Here is a 13,209-nt window from a genome sequence, read left to right as displayed (position 1 = left end):
GACAGTGTAATATGTCCAAGAAATTTGGTGGTATGGAAGTTTAAGTGGGACCAGAATAAAGAGAAGAATTTTTTCCATTAATTATTAAAAACGTGACCATGTTTACTTATCTAACAGCAGATTGACATTTGACTGTAGATAAATAAAAGAAATGATTGGTAAAGTTGAGGACTTCTCTAAAATTACTTACTTGACTTTTTAGGGGATTCAATTAGCAATTCGGTGACTTTTTGTAGTGCTTAGAATCATGGAATTTAACAACATGAGTAAGGAAAATGTGAAGTAAGTGGAACTGAGGGAGAAGGAATGGTGGGAAAATGAAAGTGGCAGGGAAATATTCTGAGTTTAACATCATGGAAATAGAGCTGTTCCAAGTGATAATCAGTCCAAAGAGGCAATTGTTCATATGAGTTGTAACTATTTGGCAGAGGGGACTTCCATGAACTATAAAGTGAAGGTACCAGACAGGGCACCAAGGTGAAATTGTATGGTATATATCACTGGATATGGCTCTGATAAAGGAGGATAATACATTCTTTTAGTGATAGAGTTTAACCTTTGGTATTTTACCACAAATAACTAAATAACAAATAAGTTAATCTAAACCATAAAATCATAAACTTTAAAACTGAAATGGATATCTAAGATAGACTTGCTGAGCTGTCATCATTTTACAATTGAGGAAATAGTGAAAATGTGAGTTGTCTGAGTTCATACTTCCAGTGAGAACAAAGTTAAGGCTACATAAAAACTTAGTACTTGGCTACAAGTACAGGAGTGCCTCAGAGATTTTGAGGGTTTGGTTCCAGGTTCCAGATCATCACAATAAAGTGAATATAGCAATAAAGTGAGTCACACAAATTTTCTGGTTTTCCAGTGCACATACAAGTTATGTTTATCTATATTGTAGTTTATTAAGTGTGTAAATTAGCATTATGCCTAAAAAGTGTACATATCTAATTAAAAAAACTTTATTGCTAAAAAACACTAACCATCATCTGAGCCTTCAGTGAGTCATAATCTTTTTGTTGGTGGAGGGTTTGAAATGTTGTGAAAACTACCAAAATGTGACACAGAAACAGGAAGTGAGCAAATATTGTTGGGAAAATGGCGCTGATAGACTTGCTCCTTGCAGGACTGCCACAAAACTTCAACTTGTGAAAACTTCAGTATCTGTAAAATGCAATAAAATGAAGTACAATAAAATGAGGTATGCCTGTAATTTAAATGGATCATATCTCAACATGATACTGCAGAGTGTTTTCTATTATGTGAAGAGTATCTGCTTTGTCCTTCCACAGAGTTGAATTTTTAGTTCTTTGTCCTCCAGTATTTATTGGATTGGAAATAGTTTATTAACTGACAAAACAGCATTTTTTACATAAAAGATACAGTCACACAGAATAGGCAAGTTTTGATTGGTTCTAACAGATTATATCACTTTTCAGCAATTTTCTATTTAATTTGTAGTTTACATTGATTGAAAATGCATCCTCAAATTTTATCATTGGCTAGTATTGAATAATTTCTGAATCACATCATGATTTGCCGAAATGATATTAATAAATTACTTTTAATTTCAGTGAAATCAATAGAAAATAATTATTAATTTCTCCTTGTATGTATAATCACATAACAGAATTGAAAAATTACATTGCTAGAAGTGATCAAACCAATCCTATCTCTTCATTTTTCAGTTGAACAAAATAGACATCGGAAAAGTTTAAACGGCTGGTCCCACATGACTTGTGCTACATGATGAGGTTTCTTAGATTTCTTAATTCCTTTGCACTTTCCATGCTCCTCCTATCCCAGGAATCTAAGTAGTTGGTGATAACAGTTGTGGATTAATGAAGTTTCTGAGCCTCAATCTTTACCACAATCTATTTTAGTGTACATTTCTCTCCTGTCAGAATAATATCCTATTTAACTTTACATATTGATATACAGCCCCTCTGTATCACATGGCCATAAGCAATTTATTCTTGGTTACCAGAAAAACAACCCTAGAAAGTGGCAGCCTAACAAGACAAAAATAATTTTAGACAATAACCACTCTACTACAGTAAAAACAAAAAACCAAAAACCCAAAAACAAAACTGTGACCCCCAAGTCCACACACATTAGCAAAACCTGAGTAGGGAGTAGACTTCTACCCTCACAAGTATGTACTAAAGTGCCTCTACAACCTCACTGGGATTATCTCAGTAGAGATCACGTGGGGAGTCTGGACTGGAACCTTCACTGGGTAGTAACCAGATGCCCTTCCCCTTCCCCTCTGGAATGGTGTCAAAGGATGCTTAATGGAGTTAGGATTTTCACCATCACCTGGCAGAAATGAAGTCATCCCTACTGCAGCATTAGTGGACACCTGGGGAGCCAGAAGCCCCACCCTCACCCAGTAAAATGAAAACCCTCCCTTTCATGTGTGAATGCAGACCAAATGGGGAAACTCAGATTTCTCCCTCCCTCTAGTAGTAATGAGAAGGTACCCTTCTTTTTCCCAATGTAGGGAGCAATGTCAAATAAAGCCAGTTAAACAGAAGATTTAAGTAAGATGTAAGGAGTCATAATATAAAATTAAATATTCAGGTTTCAATCACAAACCATTGATCATCCAAGTACCAGGAAGACCTCCAACTAATGAAAAAGACAATCAATATGTCAAATGTTGAACTATCTGACAAAAATTTTTAAGCAGTTTTTATGATCATTCTCGAAATAAAGGAAGGGGAAAAAAAAAAACAGAAAGCCTCAGTGAATAAATAGGAAGTTTTGGTAAAGGAAAAAAAAAGATATAAAGAAACAACAAATGAAAATTTTTAAACTGAAAAACATAATAATTAAAATAAAAATCTCAGTGGATGAGCTGGATTATAATGAAAAGAATCAGTAACATGGAAAATGGAACCATAAAATTACCAGTCTGAACAGAGAAAAAGTAGACTCAGAAAAAAACCCACAACCTCAGGGACCTGTTAGATTATAATAAAAGATCTAACATTTTTGTCATCACAGTCACGGAAGGAGAGAAGAAAGGGAAATGCTGAAAAAGCACTTGAAGAACCAACAGCTGAAAACTTCACAAATATGACAAGAGACATGAACCTGCAAATTCAAGAAATAAGCAAATCCCAAATAGGAGAAACCTAAGGAAACCAACACCAGGACACATCATAATCAAGATGAAAGCTGAAACCAAAGAAAATATCTTGGAAGCAGTCAGAGAAAAATGACACTGTACTTCTAAGAGAAAAACAATTTAAAGGATAGAGGATTTTCTATCAGAAACCACAGAAATCATAAAGAATTGGCAAAACAGGAACTGTCAACCAGCATCTTATATCTAGCAAAAATATCCTTCAGTAACAAAAGGAAAATCAAGACGTTATCCAATGAAGAAAAACTAAGGGAATTTTTCACCAGAAGACCTCCCTTAAAAAACTGACCAAAGTTTTCTAAACATAATAGGGACAATAAAAGAATGAATCCTGAAACAACAGTAGGAAGAAAGAACATGCATGGTAAGCAAAATACGAGTAAATGCAACAAGCTTTCCTTCTCCCCTTGAGTTTTCTAATTTATGTTTGAAGGTTAAAGCAATCATAAGACTGTCTAATGTGGTTCCAAATACATATGGAAGAAATATTTAAAACAATTATATTATAAATGTGAGAAGACAAGGGATACAGAGGGAAATGATTTTTATACTTCACAAAAATTTATAAAATGATAATCCAAGTTGACTGTGATAATAAATATGTATATATAATGTAATACCTAGAGCAATCAATTTTTAAAAACTACACAAAGATACATTCAAAAACACTGGAAAGATACACCCAAAAACAAAGGAAGGAAAAAAGAACACAAATAGGGAAAAAAGGCAGACTTAAGCGTTAACATATCACTAATTATTTTAAATGCAAATGGTATAAGTGATATAAATATACCAATTAAAAGGCAAAGATTGGCAGACTGGACTAAAAATCATGGCCCAATTATATGCTGTCTATATGAAATTCATGTATACTAATACAGACAAGTTGAAAGTATAAGGATGGAAAATATATATAATACAAACATTAATCAAAGGAAAGCAAAGTTGCTCTGTGACTATCAAATTAAATAGACTTCAGAAAAAATAAAGTTAACAGGGACAAAGAGGGGCATTATATAATACTAAAAACTGCCAATTCAAAAAAAAGACACAGCAATCCTAAGTATATCAAACAATAATGCTGCAAAATATGTGAAGCAAAAATAGGTAAAACTAAAAGGTGAAACAGAAAAATCCATAATTATAGTTAGACACTTCAACAGTATTCTCTCAGCAATTGATAGAATATCTAGACAGACAAGCAGCAAGGATCAAAAAAACTCAACAAAATCAACCATCTGGATCTTATTAAAATTTTTAGAACTCTTTACCCACCAGCAGCAGAATATACATTCTTTTAATGTTCCACAGAATATATACCAATATAGGCCATACTCTGGGCAATAAAAAAAACTTTAAAAAGCTGAAATTTTAAGACTGTATCCTCTGACTACTTTGAAGTAAAACCAGAAATCAGTAACAGAAAAGATACCAGGTAAACCTCCAAACCATTAGAGACTAAAACAAACAAACAAAAAAAACTGAAAAAAAAACCCCAACAACAACCAAACAAACAAACAAACCCCCCCACACCCCGCCACAATTCTAAATAATCCAGGTGCTAAGGAGAAAGTCTCAAGGGAAAGTTTAAAAAATGAACTGAATGAAAATGCAAATACAACATATCAAATTTGTAGAACATACCTAAAGCAATGAATAGAGTAAAACTTACAGCACTAAGTGCATGTATTAGAAAGAAGAAATTTCAAATCAATAATCTAGGTCTTTTCTCAAGAATCTAGAAAAATCAATATAAATCAAAAGCAAGCAGAAAGAAGGACATAGTAAAGATTAGACCAGATTTAAATTCAATTGAAAACAGAAAACAATACAGAAAAATCAAGAGAAGAGCTAGTTCTTTGAAAAAATCAATAAAATTTGACAAACTTCTAGCAAAACCAGAAAAAAAAAACAGAAAAGATGCAAATTACCAATATCAGAAATAAAACAGAGACTATCACCATAGACCCTTCAGACATCAAAAGAATAACAAGGAAATACTGTGAACAACTTTACACATATCACACATGGATTTGACACAAGAAAGAAATTCTTTAGAAAACACAAACTATCACAACTTTCCAATGTGAAATAAGTAATTTAAGTATCCCTATACTTATTAAGGAAAATGATTTCACAACTTTGAAAATCCAGAAAAAGAGAAATATCCAGGTCCAGAGGATTTCACTGGAGAATTCTACCAAACATTTAAAGAATTAACACAAATTCAAAACTATCTCTTCTGGAAAATATAAGAAAACAGAAAATTTTTCAATTAATCTTTATGAAACTAGTAGTACTTAAATACCAAAATAAGACAAAAAAATCAGTACACAAAAAAGAAAAATACAAACATACATCCCTCATGAATACAGAAGCAAAAGTCCTAACAAATTATTAGCAAGCAGAATTCAGTAATATTTAAAAGAATTATAAGCCATAATCAAGTAGGGTTTATCCCAGATATGCAAAACTGGTTCAAAATGTGAAGATCAGTGTAATCCACCATATCAACAACTTAAAGAAAAATAATCATGTGATCTTATCAGTTGATACATAAAATTTCACAAATTTCAACCCCCACATATGATAAAAATAGGAATAACAGGAATAATGATAAAGAGCACCTACAAAAGAATACCGTTAACATTATATTTAATACTCAAAGAATAAATTATTTCCCCTACAGACTGAGAACAAGTATGCCCACCTTCACTACTTTTATTCAACATAGCACTGGAACTTCCTACCAGTATATGGCAAGAAAAGGAAATAAAAGTTATACAAATCAGGCAAAAAAAAAAAAAAAAAGAAATCAAACTGCCCCTGTTTGCATGTGACATGATTGCCTACATACAAAATCCAAGGAATTACAAAATAGCTAGAACTAATAAGTGAGACGACCAAGGTTCAAAGATAGAAGCTAAAATTTAAAAATCCATATTAGCAATAAATATATGGAAACTAAAATTTTTTTAAAAAATTGCACACAAAAATGAAACGTTTAGACATAAATGTACTGGACTTGCATGCTGAAAACTACATAAAGCTGATAAAAGAAATCAAAGATGATTTAAATATACAGACAGACATAATATGTTCATGTATTTAAGACTCAACATAGTAAAAATGTCAAATATCCCTAAATGGATAAGCAACAGGTTTAATGTAATTCCCATCAAAATCCAAGCAAGATTTTTTTCATAGATCAGATAAGATTCCTCTAAAATGTATATAAAAAAAGAGAACTAACTGAATAGAAGGAACTATTTCCAGTTTCTGAAACAATTTTGAAAAAAAAGAAAATGGAAACAGTCTACCAATTTTAAGACATTATATAGTACAATAATCAAGACAATGTGGTATTGGTGGGAGAATAAACACATAGTTCAACGGGTTAGAATACAGAAACCAGATATAGACCCACAAAAATATGCCCAATTGATGTTTGGAGAAGATAAAAGAAATTCAATGGGATGTAGCACAGTGTTTCCCCAAAATGGTCCTGGAGCAACTGGACATACAAAAGGGGGGAAAAATTCTCACCTTTTATACAAAAATTAACTCAAAGTGAAATCACATATTTAAATATAAAACTTTTAGGAAAACAGAATAGAAGAAAACCTTTAGGATCTAGAGCTAGACAATTTGTTCTTAGATATGACACTAAAAGTACCACTCATAAAAAGAAAATTTGATGAGTTGTACATCAATATTAAAAACTTCTGCTCCCAGTAAAAAAAAAGTTTAAAATAAATAAATAAATAAAATAAACATTACCTTTAAAAAAAAATACATTAAAAATGTCTAAAAAAAACCCTTCTGCTCTGTGAAAGATCCTGCTAAGAGAATGGAAAGAAAAGCTGCAAAGCAAGGGGAAATATTTGTGTACTACATATCCAATAAAGACCAAGTATTTGGAATGTATAAAGAAATACCAAAACTTAAAAATTAAGAAAATAATGTTAATCCAATTAAAAAATGGGCAAAAACCCAATAAGAAACATTTCATTAATGAAGACATATAGATGGCAAATAAACACATGCATGTTCAATATCATTTAAAAAATGTAAATTAAAACCACAATGAGATAGTACTTACCAGAATGCCTAAATTAAAAAAAAAAAATAGTGACAACACCAAATGCTGGTAAGGATTCAGAGAAACTGGATCACGCAGACATTGCTAGTGGGAATGTAAAACGGTAAGCCACTCCCAAAAAGTTTTGCAGTTTTCTAAAACTAAACATGACAACTACCATACTACTCAGAAACTGCACTCCTGGGCATTTATCCCAGAGAAATGAAGATTTATGTTCACACAAAAACTTGTTATAAATCATTTCCTCATGAAGCCCAACACTGGAAACAACCCAAGTGTCAAACTGGTGAAAGGTTAAAGGAACTTGTATTTCTATACCATGCAAAATTACTCAGAAATAAGAAGGAACAAACTACTAACACCTTGGATAAATCTCCAGAGAATTATGCTGAGTGAAATAAACAAACACCAAAAGATAACTTATTGTATGATTCCATTTATGTAACATTGTTGAAATGACAAAATTATACAACTGGAGAATAGATGAGTAGTTGCTGAGAATTAGGAGAAGGTGGGGATTGGGACTGAATTGTGCGGAGCTATAAAAGGACAATATGAGGGATCCCTATGGCTATGGAAATGTTCTGATCTTGACTGTATCAATATCAATACCTTGGTTGAGATATTGTACTATAATTATTTCAAGATGTTACCATTGAGGGAAACTAGGTTAAGAATACATGAGATATTTCTGAATTATTCCTTACAACTATATGCAAATCTATAATAATTTCAAACTAAAAAGTTTTACTAAATAAAATCCCTAGCTCTCTTTCTCCTTTCCTTGACACTCACTACACTACCAAAAGTTTCTTTCAAACGGAGCAATGAAGTAATTCAAAAATATATTTAAAAAAAGCAATTGCATATGTAAACAAATTTATGTATGTTCATGTATGACTGAAGCATTGTGCTGTACACCAGAAATTGACACAACATTGTAAACTGACTGTACTTCAAAAACTATATATAAAAAAGCAATTGTAACACATTGTTGATCATAAATGACCATAAATCTTTACCTTGGATGGAAGAATGAAAAGAACCAAATAACACCAAATAATGCATAATCCTCTGATACAATGTTTTCTCTGTCATTTATAAAGCTATGGCCACTTTTGATAAATACAAAAAAATCCCGCATTTTCTCTTTAATATTATCAGGACTTTCAAATTAATGATAATCACTAAACCATGCAAAACAGTAGTCATTTTTGACTATGCTCTTTCAACCCTCTTCCCAGACACTGAATGCACTGTAATCCAGAAAAAACCAACGTGAAAGGAACACAGCCTTAATCTGAGCCAGACAGTTTCTGCTATGTTTGACTTTATGCCATTCAGGTCTGTGCTGGGTTCCTGGGGACTTGGAACTGAATATTGTGACTGAGAAGAAAACCAAAATGTTTGGGTAACATCACCAATGAGGAAAACAACAAAAGCACAGAAGAAGAGAATATGGTTACGCAACACTAATCTAACTCGAGAACTGCTGCCAGGTAGAGATGACAGAGAAGAGGGGCTTCAGGACAATGCGGCTCATAATTAGATGGCCGTTTCTTTCCTATTGCCTCGCGCATTTATAGAAATCTGTACCTATATCTGTATCTCGAGAATCCACTTCTCACCACCTTCTCCACTACTATTCTGGGCCAAACCACCACCAGGCTGCTCAATTCTTGCAACAGATTGTCCTTACTTCTAAGGGTGATACCCGACCGTTTATTCTCCACAGAACAGCCGAAGAGCCTTACTTAACAGAAGTTAGATCGATTGCGTTACTTCACTGCTCAAAACTGCAATAGTTCCCACTCATCTTAAGGTAAATCCTTAAACTTATCACTGTCCATGAGGCCAGGCCCCCCATTTCCGCTTTGAAAACGCCTCACTGGAGCAGGAGCAGCTCGGGCCGCACCTGCACCCGCTTCCTCCTCAGGCGAGGCCGCGGCCCTGCGCTGAGGCGCCGGAGCCTGTGCCTCCTACTCCCATCCTCCGCTCCGTCCGTCTGCACCGTCTGCACCGTCAGCACCGCAGGGACCCCGCCTGGACCCCAGGGTCCAAACCGACGGGTCCAACCCCGCCAGCCCCGTTCCTCCATGTCTGCGGGGTCAGACTCACCGCAACACCGGTCCTCGGGCGGCAGGCAACGAGGCCCCGGCAGGCCCGGGAAGCGGGAAGTGGACCCTTGGGGCCCGGTACCCGGATGGAGGTCAAAGGTGATGCCGCCCAGAGCTGACGCGCGCGGACTTTCCCTACTCTGGCCCGCCAGCGAGCGAGGCCTTGGGGACAGTGAGGAGCAGGCGTGCAGAGCAGAGCCCAGCAGCCCGTGGAGGCACTCTGCACAGCCATCAAGCTCCGGTTGTTTCTCTCACACCGGGTAAGCGCCTGCTTAGGTTCTCTGTCGCCTCCTGTCCCTCTGCCCGCAGTAATTGCCCCAGGTGTGCATGTGGCACCCTCCCTCACGGCTTTCAAGGTGTTGCTCAAATCACCCTTGTGATCCATGCCCCTTTCCTTATTTACTTTTTCTTTGTTCAGCCGACTATTCAGTTATTCTAAGGTAGACATTTTACTTTTTTGTCTTCTGTAACGCTCTGCTACAAGGTAACATTCTTCAGGGCAAAGAAAAAAATTCTTCAGCCATACCAGCTTTAGCTTTTAGGTCACAGCAAGGACTTTGTGTTCTGCTTCAGAGGTGGCTCTTTTCTTCATGCGCCGCTATCTAGATGCAAGCAAACATCCTTGGCTTGAATCATCACAGTAGCCTTTAGTCTTCATACTATCCAATGTATCCCTTTACATGCATTTAGAGAGTTTTCTAAAATGCAGATTTGATTATATTACTCCCCTGTCTGAAGCCATGTAATGTCTTCCCATTGCATTTTGGATTTCATAGTAGTTGAATGAGAAAGCTTATTTGAGAAACAGAAGAATGGTGGAGTATCATTAAGGACAGTTAAGCTTGAGATCATAGAAGTTTTCCCATTCCAGTGGGGCTTCTGAAGATGGCCTTAGGGAAAGGGACTGGTTATGACTTGGGGCACTCTGGAATTTGTGAGCAACATGCCAAACTTTGTGTCACCCCTGATCTAGTCTGGACAGTTAAATTTCCCTAAGTCTTCTGCATTTCAGGTTTAGACAGAGTAGGCAGTCAATGGTATTCTCCCATGGTTTCTGTTTGCCAGTAGTTTAACAATATTGAGAAGCCTGAAAGTTTATTAACATGAAAGAAAGACTTTGGGAGGATTAGGAACCGAGTGAGAATAAGAGGGGAAACAAGGCAGTATGAGAGCAATTGTTTAGAGAGATTTATAACGTTTCTTGGTACTTAGTAAAGACAGTATCCTCTAATGGCAGGAGGTGTTAATATTTATCAGTAGCCTGATCTCCAGGTGCTGTCGGCAGAAATTTGAGATCATGCGGAATCACTGACAAATAAAAAGATAAAGCTAGAAGTTATCTTAGTAATATCTAAATATACTACTTAGTAAAAATCTTAGTATACACTTAGTATACTTAGTATATACTTGGTAATCTCTTTACAGCTATTTCATTCCAGGTAAATTCTGTGAATGTTTACTAATTTAAAATACCTCTATCTTAAGATAGAATGTGGATAAGAGTGTTAGATGATTATGTAAATAATGTCATATTCTTATTATTTGATAGACTCTTCCCATCCGATCATGGATCATACCTGTCTTATTTGTTATTCCTGTTTCCTAGAGCAATGCCTGGGATCATGTGTTTTTTTTTTAATAAATGAATTGCATTTATTAGTTTTGTATCATTTTATTTCATGCCATATTACCATTACATGCATAAATTTTTTTAAAACTATTTTACCTGAATGAGAATTTTGCAGTCTTTTGGTCTGTTTATAATGTCATGTGAAAAATAACATATGAAGGACAGTTTGAAAGATGCATATTCATGGTAGATTACCTTGAGGTTAGGAAAAAGGAAAGTCCTTTTATGATGTATTTTAACTTAGATTATATAACAGGTAGATAGTCATTACTGTACAGTGAATTGAAAATACATTCAGGTTGTGGAAGTTGGATTATAGTGGATCTGGATTATAGAATATTTTTGAGGAACATCATTCACACTATTTTAAACTGGAGCTATAGGAAAATATATAAAATTTAAAAATTGAAAAAAAATATATGACAGAGAGGTATCTGTTTTAATTATTAAAGAGTAAAATTCATTAGGGTTGAAGCACTAGTAAATTTTCAATACAGAGTATAAAAATGCAAAAATTCATCCCCAAAATAGTAAGGCTTGTGGCATAAGTTTCAGAAGAAAAGTTTATATTTGAATGTAAATGAAACATCAACACTTTGCTGAAGTTGAATATTTTATTTTCAAGACTATGTGAAGATTTTACAGTTAAAGTTTAATGCTAAATTTTGGAACATAAATCACTCATTATCTACTCATTGAAGACTAAACATTATAGTAGGATAAGAGTCAAAACAAAGTCCCTATCAACATCCACACACGTGCACAACCATACTCATATACCACATCCCTACATATTTACATGCCTACTACGTATATACACATACAAGTATAACTACTTTATCTACTTACATTTGTCTATATATCTATTATATGTACACACATACATACCTGCTACTTTATAATGTACATATGTATTTTCTGAGACTTAAGAGGAACTTTTAACATATTAAAATTAAAATTGGAAACTAAAACTATTGTGAATGGGAAAGTAATTTTATAATTTTAATAACATATGTGTAAACATGGAACTGAAAGTCATTACCTAAGATTTAAAAATAAATAAAATGAGCATAATAATAGAAGTCAATAATTTTATAAAATGACATCTAAGCAATTACAGCTTCAAAATGTAAATTTCTTCAGGATTGTATGTTAGAAACATAAAAGCATTCATATTGGAACATGTGCTCAATTATTAATTAGTGCTTTGTCATAATTTTAATTGCATCTCTTCAGATTTTTTCTGTTATCTTTGAAGGATTCATCTTGCTAAATAATTATTCAATTTTAGAAGCATTCTGTTTTCAAAATGTTGTGAAAGAAAAGGAGCCATGTTAATAAATTATTTAGCCTATTTTAAAATGGCACCACACAAATATTCTGCTAGACCCTCTCTGTGCTTCCTAGAAACCTCTCTTTACGAAATGTATTGACTCTTTCAGGCAGTCAGGTTGCTCTTTAGTAAATGGCTTTACAGAGCATCAATTTCTGTGTAAACCAGTGCTGGTTACTCTTCTTTATCAGCCATTCTCAAAAGGACTTTTTTTAAAAGGTGAGAAAAAATTGAATAAATGAAATGAATGAAATGTTTATCTTTCCCTTGGTAAGTTTGATATATAGATTTGTATACCAATGTGTTTGTATTCTGAGTTAACACACGTGCCTCGAAAAAGTACGTTTCCAACCATGTGGGGAAAAGCTGATCCATAATTTTGTGTGCTATCTAATCGTTTTTATGGCTGATTATCATAGGATTTGTGTACCGGACAGAGATCATTTTAAAACAAGCAGAAGTAAATGCTGTTATAATATGGCTTGCTATTAAATGGAATTAGTTTTATGTCAGATCTTGTCGTCCAAAATATTTAAAGTACATGCTGTAAAATCTTGATAAACTATTCACCTGAAGATAAAGTGATCATAATCCATCTGGATTAAGAAATGCATGAATGAGGAAAGTGTATAGAGTAGATGGAAAGTCAGGGGTCAGGAAGAGAGGAGAAAGAGAGTAGTAGGCAGGAAACAGAATGTTATGTATGAACAAATAAAGAATATAAAATTTCAACAAAACAGCATAAAGCAAGTGAGTGACTATGCTTCAGCATTGTGTCATTTAAGGAAAAATTGCATTCTTTCAGTTTGTGGCCTTAGAAAGTATCCACAAAGGAGTAGACAAAAATCAATGTCAGATTGTTCTGAG

The 13,209-nt window shown here is 34.2% G+C and overlaps 1 long non-coding RNA gene across 3 annotated transcripts in view; it reads right to left on the bottom strand.

Annotated features, from left to right (window-relative positions):
* LOC116281280 (uncharacterized) overlaps positions 1–9,457 on the bottom strand; it is a 209,747-nt gene extending 200,290 nt beyond the window's left edge. For all 3 annotated transcript variants that reach the window (XR_012072331.1, XR_012072330.1, XR_004190687.2), the window contains exons 1-2: positions 9,381–9,457; positions 993–1,173 (exon numbers count right to left, since the gene is read on the bottom strand). This is a non-coding gene — a long non-coding RNA (uncharacterized lncRNA). The remainder of the gene's footprint in view (positions 1–992; positions 1,174–9,380) is intronic.
* Positions 9,458–13,209: the final 3,752 nt, after the last annotated feature.

This window comes from Vicugna pacos, chromosome 1 (assembly GCF_048564905.1).
Source record: "Vicugna pacos chromosome 1, VicPac4, whole genome shotgun sequence".
In the NCBI taxonomy this organism is placed as follows: Eukaryota; Metazoa; Chordata; class Mammalia; order Artiodactyla; family Camelidae; genus Vicugna; species Vicugna pacos.
This window is presented reverse-complemented; position numbering and strand designations above follow the sequence as displayed.